The 15,287-nt window shown below is 35.6% G+C and overlaps 1 protein-coding gene across 6 annotated transcripts in view; it reads left to right on the top strand.

The window, feature by feature from the left end:
• The first annotated feature begins 1,439 nt into the window (after nt 1-1,439).
• The window catches only part of LOC110829816 (synaptic vesicle glycoprotein 2B), a 38,727-nt gene continuing 24,879 nt past the window's right edge, over nt 1,440-15,287 (top strand). For 3 of the 6 annotated variants that reach the window (XM_022063941.2, XM_022063939.2, XM_022063937.2), the window contains exon 1: nt 1,440-1,545. The gene's annotated coding sequence lies outside the window, so the exon portion shown is untranslated. Of the gene's footprint in view, nt 1,546-4,535; nt 4,722-15,287 lie in introns of those variants that run through there. The other 3 variants (XM_022063940.2, XM_022063938.2, XM_022063936.2) reach the window with 1 other exon arrangement.

The raw sequence follows: 15,287 nt of genomic DNA, 5'->3' as shown, positions 1-15,287 counted from the left end.
ATTCGCACAGATGAGCAAGGGACTGTCTTCTTTGCAGACGTCGCGTATCGATTATATTCTCAATGTGCTGTTTGCCATGCAAAGTTTCGGGAATTTTCCAATCAACTGAATAGTTGTGATATTTTTGTAAGATGTACGTGTCTGTCAGCCCATACAGTTTAAGGGAGACTAGATTAAAATTAAATAGCTGGATACATTTACACATCTGTGCGGTTGAAAAATGCATTCATGAAATAATTTTACATTTCGAGCCAGTGAGTTGGTACCCAACTTTAGTGAAAGATGGCGTGTTGAAATGGCGCGGTTTACAAGCTTTGTGTGGAAAAGTATATCTTTTGACGTTTCCTTACGGGTTTACTGTCACAGCTTATCAATATTGGCAGCCTAAGATTTGTGTAAAGTTTATTGAAGCAGATATTCAGTGGAGATTTTGGGGGTAAGTTCTAATTAGTAGTAATTGCTTCGATGAATGGTTCTGTTTTTAGAATATAATTTGAAATGCAAGTGCAGCCAACTCCAGATTAAATGACATACTAGGTCTGAGTGTTCTCTGTAAACAGAACTAATAGCACAGATGTATTTTTGCTTTCAGTTAATATGTTTACTCTCTGATGATCGATTTATGCTTTCAAATTTTATCACGAAGAAATTAAAACTAGATTATCTGAATGTATTTTTATTTTGTTATTGACAAGAACGTGCTCCATTTTCTGCGTCATATTGCTCTGTTTCCTGTTTATCTTCTATGTATATAATATGTTATTAATCTTGATAAAATATTATATATATATATATATATATATATATATATATATATATACTGTAAACTTTGTTGAATAACATAATAGCAGTTCATGAGAAGAATGTAAGTGTCATTTTACCCTTGTCAAAAAATGAGAAACTGTGGACAGTTTGATCATATTTATTTTGTTAAATGTATATTGAAAGATTTGTTGCTCTAATTGTATTTATTATGTATGTGAGTCGTGCCTGTTCTATTGGCAGGATTTTGTTTCACTGGTAATATTTCAAATATTAAATTTTATTTTCGTGTGTTCGCGTATTTCGTTGATTGTCTAGTCTAGTAACATACAGTGAAGTTTTGCAGACTACAGATCAAGAGGTAGCAACGCGGTACCCCACCGCGATAGGATGATAGCTTAACCGGGGGACACCCAGTACTGGAAAAACACGAAAGATAAAATTATATTACAAAAAATGACAATTGTGTGCACTAATGTGGGAGGTGAGAACCAAGACAACTGCACTTTAGTTTTGTTGACTGGGCCAGTAATGCGGCGTATTGGGTGTGCTGACCATTAGAGCGACAAATACGCTGTATGAACCTAAACTCTAATTCACTGATGACTCTTGGGCTGTTCACTAAGAGCTGACGTGACTTGATCTACGAATGGAATGATTGCCAAATCAGAAGCAATTTAAAGCTCTCTGGCGATGAATTGAGATCTGTATTGTACGATGTGGCAGTGGAGGAGCTTCGGAAAGGAAACTGACGAGGCTGGGACACGTTCCTCAGAAGTATGAGTAAGTATCAAAAGTTCTAAAACAATGGCTACTATGTACTCTTGTGTACTTAAATTTGTCATTGTTACTAAAGTTGTGGGAAAATAAGTCTTATTCATTAGCTAAATATGAACAGAAAGTCATAATTTCTTAGTTGGACACTTAACTAGCAGAGGTACCTTATCTGCTGCTTCCCTATCCAGGCATGCCATTATGTATTTAGTTATCGATTACGAACTATAATTACAGGAAATCAGGTACTTTATTTTTTGTGGTTTATTTAACTACGCTTTGGTTGCATGAAATTTAGTGACATGGTGATTGACGAATAATGATTGGAGAAGGTGTGGTAGGAAGCGGTCGTGGCCTAATTTAAGGTATTATCCAAAAATTTGTCTGGAAGAACTGAGCGAAACTATCAGCGACGTCAACTGTTGACAAGGGAATTATTAGTGATTTATGTACCATATCATACGCATACTCAAAATGAAACATTTATTATAAAATATCAGTAAACTGTCAACAGACAAGAAGAAGGGCTTTAGAAGCCTTTAGTTCAATGAAGATGTGTAAGTTATTCTCCAAGTTTGGAGTTAAGAAAATGTCGATTTCGATATTTGGCGTCGATTCTACACATACATCACATATCACGTACAGAAAATATGGAATGCATTTCGTTTACTTATTGCCATAGCAGATTTACTCGTTTAAGTTGTTATGCCATTAAAATAGAAAATGAATGGTCCTATACAAACATCAACAACGAGAAATAAGTGTCTTGGTGTAAACAAGTAACCTACATAATATAAACCACTGTCTCATTAAATTCTATAAATCCTAATTTTGGTAAATACTGTTGCCGTAGAGTAATTGTGGCCGCTGGAAAAAATCTTAGATAACAACGAAAGTTTAATCCGACATAAAAGGTCGTGAGAGTTGAACCCTGATTATGCTTAATAAAACGCAGGAGGGGCGACCTTCAAGCAATATCGTAAGGCGTCAGAAGACAAAGATGTGGACGGACGTTGAAAGGGCTTATAGACGGTTACAATGTTGAGGCCGAAACAGACCATTAATTCCCCTGACTTCATGACCACAACAAGAAGTCATTATATTAATGAAATTAAGATGACTCTGCAAGTAGCAACCAACGAGTAAACAAGAAATAATTTAAATGTTTATAGTTTGGTAACATCGTTTATGGAATTAAAAAAAGAGAAGCTGAAAGGACGGTAATGATTTGTTGTTAGGCTATTTAACGATGGTGTTTTAAGTGAAGAGGTTATATAATGTCAAACGAGATGGGCAGATAATATAAATTGTGTGTATATAGGATCTGGAAGGGGGAGGTGGTGTTCCACAATTTTCCTGGAGTAACAGAATAAAATCATGGATAGATAGCCTGTGACCTGACCGAGTTCCAAACTTATGTGTTCCGAATATAGTCAGGATGTTTATTGATGCGCGAAGCTGCTCCGCTCAGAACAGTATTAATATATTTGTAAGAATACAGATTGAAGTCATTTGGCACTGTGGTGGACTTATGTTCTTGCAGGATTTAAATTTGTTTTTAAAGAATCAGATTTCGGATCTTTCAGAGGTTGTCTAACTGTAACATACATGAAAGAAAAAGTATGTCGGAAACATGGGAATTTAATTGCTTCTGTCCTAAAACAAAGCTATTTTGTGGTGATAATACATTTTTTAAACAAACATGAATTTATTACACGTAAACATTAAAAAGCTACCCTCACGATACAAGCGATTTACTACCGTTTAATAAATCCGCTTTTCTTTGAGTTTTAAGAAAGAAATCTTGTCAACCCAATACAAACAAAAGGCATACTGTTGTATGTACAGAGTGCTGCGGTTTCTGGTACACAACGTACTAAATACGTCTAGCAGTACGTGGTTGACATGAGGTGAGAGAATTTGAATTCGGTGAATGCTGTCTTATGAAATTACAATGTTTGTCAGTGTTACGGTGTATGTTAAATAGGGCAGCAAACGATATATTATATCAAGCCTATTCCCTTTCGTCATGTGTATCCAGCGTTTCGTTAAACAATATTTCTACTATCTTGATATTCTCATATTTCAATTATGTTGTTAATACGATAAATTTTTTTTGATAACAACCCTGGAAACCTTAAATCATTCGCCGATGAAGTGGTGTTAACAAGGCCTGTGCCATGCAGATAAACGAGAATAAATATTCATGCGTCTCGCAGGATTCGAACCCGTGCGCTCGGAAATGTGAGACTGACTGGCAATTTAAAATTAAAATGGTTTTTGGGCCCACTATTAATTTTCCTTTTGGAGAGGCCATCAGTTCAAGAATTATGAATTTAATGGCTGCTTAACGTGAAGGATTTTTATAGGTCTAATCGAAATGTAGGACAATGTGGAAACATTTATAAAATTTTATTTCTTTAACGTTAATTTATTTTTTATTTTTAGAAAATATTGCTGTCTCATTGTACTTGACGTTGCATAATCCAACACTAAAGCGAAGTTTTGTTGTTTACATTATCGAATTAATTTGAATTTTTTTAGAAGTTTCCCCTTTCAATTATATTATATAACATTGTACCTAAAAGTTGTCTTGTAACGTATTGTTGCTTCGTTGTACATTAAAAAGAATCGTGGACTGTTGCTGCAGTCTTGTGGTGTTTAACTTGCCTTGACCTTCAATTGTTACTATACATTTGTTGTTTTAAGTGTAACACGGCATTATTTGATCTTATTTGTTAATAATGATTTACTGTGTGTAACCCGTGACGAGGTATACCAGGTTTGGTGTATAAATTTACAGAATAAAGACAAGATTTGGAGTCATGATTTATTGAATCATTCTTTCAAGTTGCTCAATGTTGACTTCCTTGAAGAGAACAAGAATGGGTATTAAATTAGGGATGATAGGTTCACACCTCGCTCGCTCTGTTGTGAACAGATATATATATGTGAACACTTTTCTGTATTAACGGAGCAGGTAGTGGGGGGGCCAAGTTAATAACATTCTGCCTCTGCTGGTGTTCCAAGTGCATTACCGCTAGCAGTGGTGACGGCCAGCTCGTGGGTAGCAGTCCTATAGTAAGATAGACGTGTGCACAAGTCGAGTGAGGGATCTATGTTTCAACTGTTGCGTTCATCAGCAAGTTACAGATTTTTACTTGGGGCTGACACACAGGACAATTGTAAGTAAACGCTCACCAAACTTCAAAAACATGTCTGATACAAGTAATGCAGTGATTAATTTGATACTTAATCTAACTGGAAGGGAATTAGGAACTTTATTCGAGAAAAAGGAGGCGAAAGTAATAATGAATAAATAATTTTAAAAATTGGGGGGAAAAAATTACAACGCGGTGACAACTTATGCCTGTCGCAATATTTTATCAGTTAGCAGACTGCATGTCTGCAGAATGCGGGACAAATAAATATGGAAAATATATCTTTCGGAAACATGTCCATGTTAAAAAAATGTGGGGCGACAGAACATCAAAATACATTAATATTGAAAGAAAGGGAAGACTTAATTCAGAGCATTTTTGTTGCTGTTCAGTTCATAATATTTTATCCTTCATTCCCATGTCTAAAAATTACGAAACTTTAACTTTACCTGTCAGTAGACCTAAGGTTTATATCTTAATTGCGTCATGTTTGTGTTTTATTGATACAATATTTTTATTTTCCGTCTATACACAAACTTAAAAATAATGTTGTTTAAAATTATTTAAAATTATAACATTCTCAGTAGACACTGCAACTTGTTACATTTTTTGTATCGACGACATGTTTCAATGTGTATTACATCATCATCAGGTCTATCAATTTTAATATATTTTAAAAACTGTTGTACATTTTGCGTTGCGTTTATTGATTTATTTTAATTTGTTTAATTTTAAGTTTTTTGTCTCTTCCTTTTGATTTGGAGGTTGTACTTGGATGTTTTATATTTGTAAAATTAATTTTCAAGTCGTGATTTTGGATATTGACATAGGAAATATAATAATTTAAAGAGTTAATACGTAATACAACGTAATAAAATGTAGTAAAAGGTAGTAAAACATACCGGGTTGTAATTGATGTGTTGTGTGTCCGATATTAAGAGACGGTAAACTGCAACTGAGATGTGTGTGTCGCGTGTGGCTATATATATATATATATATATATATATACATATATATATATACATATATATAAAATTAAACAAATTAAAATAAATCAATAAACGCAACGCAAAATGTACAACAGGTTTCAAAATATATTAAAATTGATAGACCTGATGATGATGTAATACACATTGAAACATGTCGTCGTTACAAAAAATGTAACAAGATGCAGTGTCTACTGAGAATGTTATAATTTTAAATAATTTTAAACAACATTATTTTAAGTTTGTGTATAGACGGAAAATAAAAATATTGTAGACCTAAGGTTGTCAAACTTAAATAATCTCACCTTGAGGTTAGAACAGATATTGAGGGTTACTAAGAACAAAGGGGAAGGGGGATGGAGATGGAGAAAGTTCATACCAGAGGAGCTTCATAACCATACAACTTCGCAAGGAAGAAGAACACTTTGTAGACGTGGGCATAGATGGGAGAATAAAATGAAAATGAATTTTAGGAAAGGAGTGTGGGAATGCTGACTGCAGTCACTGGGTTCAGAGTAAGATCCAGTGATGGATGTTGTGAATTTGTTGACCATCTGAGCGACTATCATAATCTCAAGTAGAAATCTGCCCTATGGAATCTACCCTAAGTTAGTCCCGTAATCTTTCACACTGGGTTGGGGTTTCTTTATGTAAGTGAGCACAGACCACTATAACGCGAATGGCCACCGTAACGTAAATTTGTCAGAATATTGTTGTGGTCGGAGTATTTTAAACTCTATATATAAAAAATGATAAATTTACCTGTTTTGACAATTCGGAGATTCTACTATGAAATGAGACTGTTGTAAGCTATATTTTATCAGTTAACTTTTCAACTTGGATTGCGGCAACTCTTATCATCCACTTAATCAAAGGACTTTTCATAAAACATGGCTGATAAGAATAGAATGAATTATTCTGTTCTTAGAGGCAGATTGAAATGTGTTCCGGCTTTGTCTCAGAAGCAACGCGGCCCCCAGATTTCTCTGGCTGAAGGACGGTGGTTGAAAGTAATTCTTAAAATACTTTTTTCGGCGTTATATTTTAGTGTCCTCTTGTATTCCGTGAACATGCTTTTCATGAACCGAAACTTGAACCTTGAAACAGAGATGCAAAACATATAAGCTGCTGTAATTAAAAATTTAACAGATATTCTATAATTCTGATGTGATTTAGAATTACTTCATTGTAAAACATTTAGTCCTATATGTATGTTTCATAATCACAGAATAAAATGGGTCACTGTAATAATGTGAAAACATACATTTTGTATGCATTTTACTGTTATTCTCTTCAGCTGTCACTGATTAAGCTGTCGTTTTCGGTTCAGATTATTATGAAGCAATGAAACGTTTAGACAGTAGTACTCCTTGGAGGGAGGATGAGCCCGTCGCTAGACCAGACCTACACAGACAAAATACAAATGCAGAAAAACGCTGTTCTTTTTTCTATGTTGGTGCCAGACTAAATTATTTATCTGTGAAACTGGGCCCTAACGGGCCTATTGTCCATTATCCCATGATAAATGAGTGAATAATGGAGCTTAAGTAGAATGATTTTAATAGGGTAAACCGATTTTCAGTTGCCATGTACGTATATTGTTATTTATTTTACCCCAAATTTAAATGCTGGTTGAGGACAATTCTGTGGCTGTGCCAGTTTCAAAAATTAAATTATTTAGCTTAGAGGTTTACAAAACTATATAAGGTGGTGGTTTGCTGATGCATGACAATTAATTGGTTTAGATTATTTAATGACCCTGTATCAGTTGGTAAGTAAAGCAGAATTTTAAAACTTCTTGTTTAAGAGCTTGCATGTTGTTTCACATTTCTGATTCTTCAAACACAAATCAGTTTGCATATGTAGCAAAACGTATTTGTTACAGGAATGTAGATAAACAGTCAAAGCTTGACTGTAAATTTATTTTGATAGAAATTATCACTAATCCATATATTTTCGAAGACGTTACAGATTTTACAACGGCCAGGGTATGTAGCAATATTATGTTGGGAATTGTTCATTATGTGATGTATGTGTCATATAATCCACATGAAGTTTCGGAAGTTGGCTCTACTTCCATTTTCAGATGGGCTGTTAATTCGATATTGCATTCCTCGTTGTAGCCCCTGTACGATACATCACCAACAGCTAAAGTTCGCTCAGTGGTTGGTGCGACGTAATTGAGCTAGTTAAATAATAATAAGTACCGATTAAAATATAACGTCCTCCACGTGGTGTGATCTACACTCCCCCAGGCATTGAAGCTACATGGGCAGTTGCTGGTTCTCTATATTTCGCTGTTTCAAACCTATCACACTACCTTATTTTTATATATATATATATATATATATATATATATATATATATACACACACGTTGTTCAGAAGCCTTTAGTGAAAAAAAAATATAGTTAGGATTACACATTGATCATTTGAAGGGTTACACGTGGAGTTTTGTCAAAAGAAACACAGAGGTGTCTGAAGTATATGGTATAGTTTAACCAGCGTAACAGTTTTGTAATTCAAAATAGTAACACAAGTATTTCTTAAATGCCTACATTGTTTACTAAAAGTGACAACTGGGATCTATTTTCGACATGACGTGTAGAAATTCTCGCGTCGCCCTCACAGAGATTCATTCCTATTTCGTGGTTACAAAATCTAGCCTGAGTAGTTTATGGTTATTTTGTGGATTAAGATATTTTGTTGTTATGGAACCATAATATTCGTTTTAAGTGTACAACTGTGTTTTATTTTGATAATTTTATGATAAACATTTTTTGCGTTCAAAGATTTAGCAACTGACAAATACAATGTAACTGTTCACCACTTGTTATGAATGCATTCTTCTTTTCAAGCAAATTCAACGCTGTAAAATCACGACAGTAATTTTCACTTGCCCATCTCCTTTTATAAACTCAGAAAGCGAAAGAAGTTTTATGTAATTAGCTAATAAAATAAAATTTCCATTCTATATTAACAGAAGTACAATAAGTAATAGCACATGAAATCTTTCTCAGCTGAGATGCTTTAAAAAATGCCAATGGAAAAATTCTACAAGTAATCTTCATTAGTCCTTCAATTTGTCTCTCTGAAGTGCGTAACTATTAGCTTCGTTGTTCAATTTTAGTAATCGCAACTCTTATAGATTATTTGTAACAACAGACTGCAGTACTTATCTACTTCACGAAACCTAAAGAAATTAATTATTGATGAAAATATAAGGTAATATTTACCGATGTGAGAGAATCCTATTGATACCGTCCACTGAAATATGCGGTAGTATGTTTTTACTAAGAAATCGGTGATAACAATTTTGATAAAGTCTTATTTGATTTGATTTATCTCGTAGACAAATCTAAACCTTGTAAAACATTTTGACGTATTCAAGGTTTGTTATATGAAGCATCTGTCAAGAAATCCTATATGTTATTACGCAATGTGTGATTACACTATCAACTTTCGTTTGCGTTGATCTTGTTGAGTATGATAGTAATCACAGAGAAGTGAAATAAATATTGCTAATCTAGCTTGATCAGTAGTTTTAGGTATTAGTGACATTTATAGCAATCGTAACTGGAAATATGAAATACTAGATGTTTTGTTACTGTGGAATACATCACACCATTTTAAGCGGAAGCTTTTCTAAATACTACTAAAAAATTTAGTTCAGACCACAGAAAAGTGCATGTCCGTTATATATAGATCAACTGATTAATCCTGTTTGTGAAAATAGTCGCATATAAACTTTGTTGAAACAGCTTTTGGTCTGTCCATATACGACACGATAAATGCAGTATACTTTGTTTCAAATGGCCAATGAGGTGCAAATGCATCTTTCTTTTTCACTAAGTTGTGGTACAATTCTCAGCAACATTTAATTATCGTAAGACGTAAGGTTTAGGAGTTAAAAGACACGAAATTCAGGTGGAGAGACATACAGACGATGTGTCGACAAGTGTTCGTCTTGCGCAGAAAGAATAACTTATTTGTTACTAGTAAGGCGTATTTTATGCTGCAGCGTGAGCGAAGAACGCCTTATGGACTTTTAAAAACCAAAATAAAGGAAATAGTGATATAAGAGCGTGATCATTTACATTCAGAGAAGAATAGATTTGCTGTTAGGTTGTGGTGAATTGGTAAAGGTAGACATTTTAAATTTGATATGGCGAGTGATTACAAACACGTTTAATATATTGTCTAGAAGATGTACTTATGATAAAGACGCCGAATGTCGACGGCCGAAACCTTTGATATCGTTAGGTCAGACCCAGTCACGAGTTGCTTATTAAATCCAGTAAAGGACATCCTTGATCTACATCTCTGTGGAAAAATTTAAAACTAAAAATTTTCAAAACATCTAGATTATTCTTGAAGACATTTTAAAGTAGCTGATTATTAAGATACTGTATCACACTATGTCCCAAAAGTCGCGCAACGAGAAGTCTACAGGAAAATATTTTGTTAATGTGGCAAGGAAATTGTAATTTGTCGTGCCCAGTGGCAACACTCGACTCCAGTGATCCAAAAAAGTCGGTGGTTTGAGGCAGTTTCTTTGTATTCGTTACTTTTTAATCAATTATGTAGCAAGCATCACGCCATTTTCAGCAGTGCAGCGTGTCAATATTGAACGTAGTTTTCGAACGAAGTCTTGTGAAGCAGTTAATAGGCATCTCGGGTACATTTTGCTGATGCTGCTATACCAAATAAGTGAACCGTTTTTAGACTTGTTAATCGTCCTCGCAAAACTGGGTCCACTGATTATAAACGACGCAAAGTTTCTACGAATTCGTTGGGTTGAGTTATGTCTTCAACAGGGTACAGGAAACATGTAAGCTTGATATGTAATTATAATATAAACAATCTATAATAAACTTGTGACATTAAACTCTGGGTTGTGTAACTTTTGGGACGGGCTCTGTAACACCGCCCATTTTGATACTTGAGTCTATATCGTCTTGGAATCTGGGGTTTGAAAACACAAGGTCTTATATTCACAGATTCGCCGAAAACTGATTATAACTGATTTTATCCTAAGATGTAAAGGTATCTTATCTTATATTTCGAAATAAGGGCTGTAATCTGTTCGAAGTGATGTTCAATGCAACTGGAATTCTTCACCCATATTTTTAAATCTTAAATAAGATAATAAACTCCCACTTTTCAAGTGCATTCATTCTTTCGCAAGAGGATGAGCCAATTAAAATAATCACTGATACATGTTTACTACTCATGCGAAGAGTATAACAGTTTAAGAACCACTTAGCTTCGGAAGTCTTCTTCTTACTATTGCAATAGCAGTAATAATATAACCGCAAACCTTCGAAGCCGAAACAATGTTAGAAAGTATAATAAGAGAGCAGAGCCAAAGAGAAAATTGGTTGGTGGCAAGTGGCTGACACTTTATTCTGGAGGGGGGGGGGGGAGGAGATATTATAGTTTGAGAGTTCCCAAGCATTGCCCGCTCGTCTTTCTGGTAAGGATAAAGTAAGAATAAAGAAGTTGGGGTGATAATTAGTGAGAGTTTGAAACCAAAACTTGTCTAAATAATATTTAAGAATTCAGTCCGTGCCGCAAAGAAAACATCGCACTTTACCACTACAAAGCTCAACTGATTAACGCTATTTAAGGAAACAAAAGCTGTTTTTGCAATAAGAATCATGAACACAAAATGAAGATGAGTTGATTTTTGAAGAAGGTAGGAAAATAGTTACCATTGGGCTTTAAGGGGTTAATTTTATATTTAATAGCCATTAAATAGTAACACACACTTGTTATTAAAGCATAAAAGTAATTTAAATTTACTTGAGTTGTAAATGGGCAGGTGATTGCAATTTATATATATATTCAAGAAATACCATGGAATGGGGAACAAAAAGAGCGAAGTATTCTACTTCTCGATAACAATGTGTTAATTCTGATGAAGCAAGGCAGGAGACCACCAAATTAGGATGGAATATGTTACTGCTACGTGTACTGTGTTGACAGGATTTAGTACCATATGACTTTCCACTTAGGCAATGCCGCGTGTAAGAAAGGCCAGGTCCAACTTCGGCTTAGCGAGCAACAAAGTTTGTTGTTGTTGTTGTTGTTGTTACAGGAATAAAAGCACTGGTAGAGTGGCGATACAAGTGTCTTCTACTCGAGGGAAATTATGTTGAAAAGTAAATTAAACAGCGCTATTTTAAAACAATTATTTACGCAGTTATAACGTTTTGTTTTGCGGTCGGGAAAAATGTCCAACGTTTAGGACATTTTCTCTGATTCTATCTTAAGGGAATGAATGACATGATGAGCCAGACGCCTCCAGTTGACAGGTTTCCAGCTTCGGCGAGCTACGTGGACACGAGCGGTCGTCGGTTTTCTCATGTTTTTCCCTGTTTCCAGTTCGTCAACTCTTTCTTTAACAGTTTATGTATTTCCACGAACTCTTATCGAAAAGATATACATATAAGTAAACAGCCTTGTTTATATTCGGGAGATGCCTCTTTCGCATGCCGTCGGGATAACTATTTTCCTGTATTTTTCTTTTCTCCAAACTAAATCTGAAATAGTGCTTTCAGTTACGCCACAATCTCCTTATTCCTGGTTCTTCCTTACTTACCGTTGTCATCTTCATTTGACATATTCACATAATATTCGTTGTTTTTGTGCGTTGTGGTTGAAACCGTATCCTTAAATAACTTACACTAAATTCTGAACTGATGTTCCAGCAATATAATTATGGAGTAGCCTATAGTAGCCGGCACCAAATTGGGTGATTCAAAGTCAAAGAAATATCGTACAACTTTGCAACACGAATGGCAGATCTCAGGCAAGTGAAGACAGCTCCGAACTAGCAGTGTAGCAAAGCTAACAACGCTGTTCTGGAGATTCAGAGACGCGAGGTAAGGTGGGTGAAATCCTTCCGTGACCTTTAAACATGCTACTCTTTGTATATTACTGTACTACGCGCCTAATTTTATTGAACAATTGCAATTTTAGTAGGGCTCTCGTGTCCGCCAAAGCGGTCACTGCTATAGAACTACTACCACCATGGTCACAACCACAAACGTACTCGTTCTGGCACCACTTCCAAAGCAAATTATATAATTGCCAACACTTCCTTCAGCGTCATCATCTCTATTGGTTTGCTGCAGCTGATTGAAAGCAGAGTTTGATACTAGTAGCTGCATGACATACGGCCATGTAACTTGGCGAAAATACAGCTGGAAGTGTTTGAATTCTTCGAGGTTCAGTGATGTGTAATGACTCGCAAAGAGATTATGTTATCTTTATTTTGAAATAGGCTTTAAATGAAGAAAGATTTGAGTTTTTGCGGCGGTAATTCTTCTAGTCTTGCTTCTTAGTGACAATCAGAGTTAAGTAACTCTATTTTAAGATAATGAGACAGCCCTGAAAATTAGCATTATTGTGATATTCTCGGTGTAGCAACATCTGGAACTATTGTAAATTATGTATGTTTCGGTATAGTGTTATGCAATAAATTTGGTTCGCTGTAAAAACGTCAAGTGTCAACACTTTTATAACCGTCTAGGCTGTAAGAGAAAATCAGTGTCTCTACCAGTGGGTCAAATTGTCGTAAGTCGCTGTACGGTTACTAGGGGATGGCCATTTGAGCCTCTTCGCATTCAGGTCTTGGACCTCAAAATCAAGATTCGAACGTTTCCACTGACCAACTACGTTCAGTCTGCAGTTTGCATCTACTTTCGGAATGAGCTTCTTCCCTTGTTCCAAGAGACTGGTCGCACGGCGATTACTGAAGGGCAGTAATTCAAACAACTTCCACCTGAAGGCAGAAGGAAATAGAGACATTTTACAGAGACTCCAGTCTGTAGCCACTCTCTACGTCGAAGGAATGCCTTACAAAGCGAAACAATAAAAGACGAAATCAAATCAGAAGGCCAGAGCTTGGTTTCTTTGTAAACATAATTCCTGTTGTACCAGTGGCCTTGAATGAATATGGTAATGGGACTAACTCTGTTGTGCCGACGGATATGTACCGAGAGACTAAGATTAATGGGGCTGGCCCTAATGTGTGTGGCTTTGTACACATGAACAGGTTAGTGGGACTGAGCGTAGATAAAGTACGGAGAAAAATTAAGAAATATTATAGACGCAGAATAACTCCGAGCTTCATTGACCGTTACAAATATACGCGTGGGATTTTAGGGAAGACCTGGAAGCCTGATACAGTTGTCTGAGAGGGACATCAACTCGTAAGAAATTTGGGGTCGCAGTGGCGTGCCGGCGAGTGAACAAATTTAAAATCTCTTGTCAGTTTCTGTATCATTATCTTTTTTTTCAATAGCTTCAGCAACAATAACATTAAAGGAAAATTATGGGTTGCAGAAAATACAGAAACAAACTTGTGTAGGTATATCAATAGTAACATCCCGTTTATATCTTTTCGCACACTTAAACGGGGTTTAAGTAAAAGAAGAATAAAAAAATACTAATGTGAAATAAAATTGTCGAAGCGAAGGTCACGTGTCTTGTACTGAAAGAATGGCCATGGCTTTGTAGGAAATGACGCAGCTGAGCACAAGCTACAATGAGCAGATTTATCGAATCTGAGAACTGTGATAAATATGTCCGAAAAAAAAATTGAATTCTGTCCGTGTCTGTCACAAACTAAAATTAGGCCTTGTCAACATGTTTTGTCCATTAACATTAGCTCTGGGCGCAAAGAAATTAGATCATCATGACTTCATGGTGAATTATTAGCGGTTTTGTGATTGAACAAGAAAACTAGAAAATCGAGATTAAAGAAGCACTAAGTAACAAGAGACCGGCAGAAATTGAATATTTGTTTCACAGTCGATTCAGTTACACTCGCTGTTTGTGTACGCCATCTTGGAGAGTGTCATATTGATTTTTTTTATACAGAAATGACCACATGGGGAATCTATAGACTGTCCTTTGCTTTGTCAAGTGAATTGTTTAGAAATATTTAATTCTATAATGTTGAACACTTAGAGCTGGAAATAAAGCATTTAATTGAGGTTAACAAAGTGATAGACGATAAAAAGAAATATGAATAACAGGAGAATGGGAGAAGTTCTGTCCATTGGATGTTAGACCACGCATTACAATGAAGCGATCTCTGATACATACCTGGAAGAAAGCGAAATTTGGGAAGACTATAAATCAGATGGTTTGATCAGTTTGTATAGTCTCGAAATGAATATAATGGATGTAAAGCTTGTTGGACAGAAAATTCTGGGAAACGTATGTGATCAGGAATTTTAATTATGGGTTCTTCCTGGACTAACCAAGTTACCAGAAAATAGGAAGGCGACCCCTTTCAGGGTGACAAAAAGAGAAAATCACGGGGATGAGAAAAGTGGTTGGCGCCGATGAAAAATACACTCAAGTGTTCTTGCATTAGGCGGCGACTTTGTGACCGACACTGAAAGTAAATAATAATCCGTGGCGTAACAGCCCTCTGAGAACCAGAGCCGACTAACTGGCTGCTGGCCTCACGTTCACATGCCTAAGTATAGGTGAACGATCATCCAACCAGATATAGAGTGACGTGTGGTCAGCAAGACGAACCCCCAGCCTTAGAAGCCACGTTCATAGCGATCAGCATTATCCGCTTA

Source organism: Zootermopsis nevadensis, unplaced genomic scaffold (genome assembly GCF_977971745.1).
Source record: "Zootermopsis nevadensis isolate Lab colony 2312 unplaced genomic scaffold, Znev_1.0 Znev_ptg000008l, whole genome shotgun sequence".
NCBI lineage: Eukaryota > Metazoa > Arthropoda > Insecta > Blattodea > Termopsidae > Zootermopsis > Zootermopsis nevadensis.
The sequence above is the reverse complement of the archived record's forward strand: the minus strand, read 5'-3'. Positions and strand labels throughout refer to the sequence as shown.